Raw genomic sequence first — 6,926 nt, 5'->3', positions numbered from 1 at the left:
ACTAAAAAAATGGACATCCAACTTTTTTATTTTGCAAATAAATTCACATCATTCAAAGTTATTTGTAAATAAGAAAAACCCTTTTATATATACCAAAATTACACCCAACTCCTTAATTCAACTCCAATTTATTGATTTACACCAAATGTACCCCATTTTCATCAATTAACTAATTTTGACCCCAATTCTAACCACCACCGCTGGAGACCATCAGTCAGTCGCCATTGAATTTTTTTAAACTTTTTTTTCCTTAAAAAAATTATTTTAATTAATATTACTGTCTTGACCTGCAATATTACTATCTCCGACAGTAATATTACTGTCGATGACAGTAATTTAACTATCGGAGACAGTAATTTAACTGTCTGAGACAGTAATTTTACTGTATTAATTAATTTTATCATGTTATCCTGCAATTTTGCTATCTTCGACCTTAATATTACTGTCTCCGACTGTAATATTATTGTCTCATGCAGTAATATTAATGTTTGTGACAATAATATTGGTAATATTGTTGTTCGGGAAAGTAATATTTGTACAATTATTGTTCGGGACAATAGTACTAGTATTCTGGGCAGTAATATTACTATCTGGGACAGTAATGTTACTGTTTTGGCATTCAATATTTCTATCTCAGACAATAATTTTATTGTTAACATAGTAATTTAAAGAGAAAAAAGTATTTTTTTTTAAAAGGTCAACGCCAGAGACCGACGATCAACAGTGGTTAACCGGCCGGAAAAAAAAATTCAGAAAAAAAAAGCTTTCAAAAAAATAAGTGGTTTCACTTACATTGGTTATATTTGAATTAGATGTGAATGTTGATCTCTCAAATATTGGGTCTTCAATAGTATTGTTGGGTTTTCCATGCTTCGTAGGTTTTCCATGCTTCGTAGGCTCTCCAAGCTTTGTAGATTTTCTAAACCGTAGGTTAGGTGTTCATCTTAACTGAAATTATTGGGTTTTCCAAGTTTCGTAGAATTGTAATCTAGCCTGCAAATAGCTGAAAGACGCTTACTCCAAAATGCATTAATCATTAATGACTTAGGCCACAAAAATAATTTTGCATTACTGTGTTTTTTTTTCTTCTTATATTCTCCATATTAGTATTTTTATAAAATACACAAAATCTTCCTCTATTTATAATTATGTCATGTTTTTTGTTGTCAGCTTAGTAGGATCACCATTGTTAATGGCAAACACGGCCGAAAAATAAGTAACTTAAACATAAACCTAGTTTTTTTTTTTGTGTGTGATATTTCCGTAGGTGCAAATCATTAATCCTGTCACCTTATATTTTTGCCTTTTACGATTAGAACAAGGTGGAACATGCATTGTAAAATTTCTTCGTTGCTAATGGGTTTTCCTATTCTACGACACTTGTGAGTTGGTGCGCGGAGAAAGAAGCGGGGGCGATAGACTTTAGTGATAAACAAAGTTTCAACAAAGACGACCCAATCACGATTGATGAAGGAGTTGGATCGGGCAATGAGGCGGATGAAGACGATGTCCCTTTCGAGTTTGCCTCCCTTAACGAGGCATATGCAATGGTTCCATATGTTGGGGGCACAGAACGAGGAATATGCTATTGTGCCGTATGAAGGTGTGAATGAAGTTGAATCAGAGGGTTACTATACTGACGAGACCGAGGGGTCCTGGGGGCTTACGGATCGTTGATATCGAGCCAAGTACCTCGGTCGTTGCGTTTTGGTAAGTTAAATATTGTTTGGTTACATATTCAATAAATTTTGGTAAGTTAAATTCTTGACAGTAGAACACAAATATTTATAAAACGTAATACATGAAAATGTTTATAAACATATATGGACCGAAATGCAGTAGAACATGCAAACTTAAACAACAATATTTATAAATATTATGGGTGAAGGTGACGAAACATGAAAAAGAAAATTACAAACCGAAATACAAAGGCGGGAAAATTTAATACTAACACTGAAAAACTAGCCGACTACATGGATGTGGGAAAATACTACGGAAAATACTAATGTTAATAATACGGAAAAATATTAGGAAAAACTAGCCGAAATCATGGAGATTGGAAAATTTGGACTCCCATTGTTCAATGAAGTCTCCTAAACGATACACGTTTCGAACGACACCTAGTAATCGTTTGCCCCGTCGATTGGCCCCTTGTCATCGTTATCTTTCTTCGAGGGACGGTTTGACCCGGACGAACTCGCCCCAAACAAATTTGGATTGTTGCGGGGCCTCGACATTAATTTATCTACACGCCATAGCTATGAAAATTTTACTGATATTTTTTTTTAAGTCTCAACAAAATTAGAGGGGCGATTTTATAAACCAGAAAAATGGCTTCTGTAAGAAGGTAAAAATGGGTGGGTTCAAACTGTATTTTCCATTATTTTGGGTATATAATATAATAATAAAAAAATGAAGAAAGGGTGGTGATATAATTAACCACATTATCCGTCCCAATCAACCCAATCATTCGTGAGATTAGCACACCCGGTTTCAATCCTACAGACCCGGATCCCACCAACCAAAGCGGAGATCCCATCCAACTAACACCAATCCATACATTATCATTTGAAAATGAATCCACAATCCCATCCCTCCAACCAAAATATGCCTTATAGTAATAGAGTTTACTTGATGTTTGACAAGTTATAAATATTCTCTTATTATTCTTGATAAGTTGCCAACTGTTATATTCTTTGTGATTATTATATCCAAGTGTATATTATATGGGACTATTAGTGAGAACCCCCTCTAGCATTTTTTTAATAAAGATGAATCCAGCCCTATTTCCTTTATTAGTGATAGGTCCAATTTTTTTTAATTCTCAAATTTACCCTTATTTCCTATTCACTCTCCACTACTTTAATATTTATTTCACTTTTTTTTTTCTTTTAATTATAATATTCGTTTATTTATTTTAAAAATTTTAAAAAATATTTTTTTTTTCATTTTAGTATTTATTTTCCAGTTTTTTGTTTTCACATCGATTATAAAATTCCAAAAACAGCTATAAAATTTTTAAAATCAACTATTTCTGAAATCAACTATTTCCAAAATCGACTATTTCCGAAATCAACTATTTTCGAAATTGACTATTTCCATAATCAACTATAAATTACTGAAAACAACTATTTTTTTTTTCGTTTATTTCTCGAACAAACAATCACAAAAAATAGTTATTTTTAATAGCAGGTTTACTAAAATTATATCAACTACAAATTAACGAAAATCAACCATAACCAATTGAAATCAACTAAAAATTTATCAAATGAACTTTAAAATTATCTAAACCAACTATAAAAATCGAAAACAACTATAATTTATCTAAATCAACTATAAAATAAAAAATCTCAATTTAAGAGATTAAAAAACTATAGTTCAATTCACATGTTGGATATTACAGTCGCATATCCATCGAGAGAAAGGGCTATATCTCCACCGACCATGTGTTGAATCCGAAGGCTGTGAGGGTGATTTGTTCCATCGTCACCGTCTCAACCGCCCCCCAACGTCTACATGCCAATGACTCTCAGGTGAAGAAAGGACTCAAATCCCTTTGCGTCAACCGTCAATTACCACTGTGCCATATCAGATCGCCGCTGCGGATACCTAAAATGATTTCAGAGAAAATTAGTATAAAAAATCAACTACACTCTACAATATATCGAAAATCAACTACAAACCACATTTTTATCGAAAATCATAAATACAGATCTAACCCGAATCTGAAAATTCGATCTAAAATAGGCAAAAGATAGGATGAATTAACTGCTTTGCTCCGATGAATTTTTTTTATTACCGGTTTCATCATCGGGCTGAATGAATCGGCAAGAGCCGCGACTCGAGGCAATCGGGGAGCAATTGTTGCCTATTGAATGACAAATTTTGGTATTTGGCGAGACTCAAAAAGAGTAAAGGATTAACGAGGGCACCGTTGGGCAGTGACGACGGCGGTGGATGGAGGGCAGCGACACGGCAGTGGACGGAGGGCAGCGACGACGGCGGTTGACGGAGGGTGGCAGTGGGCATACGAGATCTGGTTTGGGATTAGGGATAGAAACGAGAGAGAGAGGTGGAGGCTGGAAAGAAAAAAGAGATGAAGAAGAGAAATAGGGTTTGGTGATTTTATATGATAACTAAGGGTAATATAGACATAACACTTAAAATCTGAATTTATGTTAAATTAAAATATAAAATAAGGGGTTCTCACTAATATGTAAAATGAAGTTATATCCATCCTTATATAATCAAATGTATTGGGGGTTTTCACTAATTATCCCCTATTATATTTATCATTAACAACCATTGACGAACCTAAAGTCAACTCTATCACTATACAAAGACTTTTAGCAGATTGAAATTGTACATCATGACAACTTGCTTCAAGGAAAAGTAGCCAATATATTCTCGTACACGGCCAATTAAATTTGTACCTACTACTAATACTAGGTTATCGCATTGTATTCAATAAATTTATTGCATAATATTTTTTTGTCAATAATATTGAGTATACACATACACAACCTAAATCGTCAGAATATTTGATATGTTCAAGAGGTGATTAAATATATAAGTGAACTAACGAAGTCATCAATTTTAAAAAGGAAAAAAAAAAGAGGGAGGTCATTTTCTGTCAAGTAATCAATGCTTAAAATATGTGCGAGTTGCATATGACCCAAAGAAGGAGGACTTAAATGCACATATATTCCTACCAAAAACAGTTTCGCAAATAAATTCATCTTTGTGTCTGTTTTTTAAAATACCTCTCATGATATACTTTAGATCACTTTCATCCATTAAACTCTAAGTTCACCAATATTGCACAATTTTGATCCATTAACCTCCAGTTTCACAATTTTCCGAGAAAAAAAAAATTATGAATTTATTATTTCCAGCAAGTTTCCGCGTTGCTTTTTTTTTTTATAACTTTTTTTTTTATGATTTTTTTCCCGGGCGGTATCTGACGTTGACTTTTTTTTTTTATTTTAATTTTTCCTCTTGTAAAATAATAACTATTTGAAACAGTAATATTGAATGCCAAAACAATAATATTAATATTAACACAGTAAGGCCTCGTTTGGTTGGGTAGATTAACCATGATTAACTAAATAATTAGATTTTATTTGATGCATGTTTGGTATCCCCAATAACTTGTCGGGTCGACCCGCAAATATTATTTTGTCATGCCTTGTCTTGACTTCAAAACATGTTTTTTATTGGATTATCAAAGGTCTAATAGTATAATTGTGTTTCATCATACCATTTAATCTTATCTTGGCAACTAAACGAGGCCTAATATATATTAATATTACTGTGCCAAACAGAAATATTATTAATATTACTGTCTTGGACACTAATATTATTGTCGGAGATGATAAAATTAGTTAATCCGTTAATATTACTGTGTTAACAACAATATTCACGTCTCAAACAGTAATAATGAAATTAGGACAGTAAAAATTAATATTGACACAATAATATTATTGTCTTTGACATTAATTTTTTATCGTCTTTGACAACAATATTAGTGTCTCAGACATTAATATTACAGACTACGACAGTAATAATAATGAAAATAATTTTTCGAAAAAACAACAAAGGAGACCGACGGCTAACGACGGCTGAACATGCACGTATTCAGTTTGAAATGGATTCAAAACTATATATTAATATTAGGCTATGACTCCATCTCAACGAAAAGTCCACCAAAGAGAAACCCCACTAGTTCTCCTCCACCACCTACGGGAACCCCCACTCGTCCACGTCTACCACAATCACCACCACCACCACCACCAGCAACAACAACAATAGGAACAACAACAACAAACGATGTTAGTTCGATGACTAGCGGACTTGTTGTGGTCATAATTGCCGTTTTCTTCCACAACTTCATCGTTTTTTAAAATGTTTTCATGAAGATTTTATCAAGTAGTATATGCCTTGGAACACTGTAATAAGTTGGGTCGTCCTAGTAGCTTGTATCAGAGTATGTTGCTACTGTTGGCACCAGATTTCTATTTGTGAAGATTGAAGAAATCCGCCATACGTGGAAGCTAAAGATTGGCAAAGATTTGTTTTCCATGTTTATTTTGGAATTAATTAGAGTCCTATTTTTGTAATATTGTTATTAGGACTTAGATTTATTTCCATGTATTATATTCTAGTTAGGTATCTTTTGTACTTATCTAGAATAGAAGTAGAAATCGACTAGGATTCTATTACCTAGTTAATCGATTTCTTAGGGCCCAAGTTAGGTTTAGGGTGGTGGATTTCGTGCCTATATAAGGCCCTCAACCTCATATGAGTCCGATGGAGCTTTAATAAGAAAAATCCCAGCATAAAGGCTTTGAAGGGTGCAGCCCGTGCTGCAGCCCTGTCTGCACGGCAGGTGTGGCAACAGAACAGGTTTCTTCTACCAGGCCATAAAGAAGATCGGCGTTTCGGGAGAAGTGCTTAAAAGATCTCGGGAGAGGTCGATCCGCCGTTTGAAGGGAGTTCAACATTGGAGGAAGTCCAAGAGTGCGGAGGAGGAATTGCTTTGATTATCAACAAGTTCGAGTCGTGTGCAAGAACGGCGTATCACATAAAGAGGGAGTCTTTAGTGTTTTATTAAGTCCTATTAATGTACACATAAATCTGAACTAGTTTTGCAAGTCCTCGTGGATGTAGGGTACGTTTGTATCCGAACCACATTAAATTGTTGTGTTCTTTATTCTGCTTTTCGTAGATTTATTACTGTGACAACACAACAATTCTGTTACGTCACCTAATGTCGTAACATGTAGTCTGTCTCAACAGATGAGTGGACTTTGATAGGCATTCAAATTCAACAATTGGCATCAGAGCGGGTCACTAGATATACTTAGTGTCCGATTTTGGGTTTTGATTTGTTTGCTTTGCTTATTGGATGACGTGTGTTCACAAGG

General features: G+C 34.1%; 1 long non-coding RNA gene across 1 annotated transcript; it reads right to left on the bottom strand.

The window, feature by feature from the left end:
* Positions 1-3,260: 3,260 nt before the first annotated feature.
* Positions 3,261-4,193, bottom strand: LOC148765325 (uncharacterized). Its single transcript, XR_016029539.1, has 2 exons — positions 3,800-4,193; positions 3,261-3,609 (listed from the first exon to the last, which is right to left on the bottom strand). It is a non-coding gene; the product is annotated as an uncharacterized LOC148765325 (long non-coding RNA).
* Positions 4,194-6,926: the final 2,733 nt, after the last annotated feature.

Source organism: Erythranthe guttata, chromosome 14, assembly GCF_056151865.1.
Source record: "Erythranthe guttata isolate IM_541 chromosome 14, IM_541, whole genome shotgun sequence".
Classification (NCBI taxonomy): Eukaryota; Viridiplantae; Streptophyta; class Magnoliopsida; order Lamiales; family Phrymaceae; genus Erythranthe; species Erythranthe guttata.
This window is presented reverse-complemented; position numbering and strand designations above follow the sequence as displayed.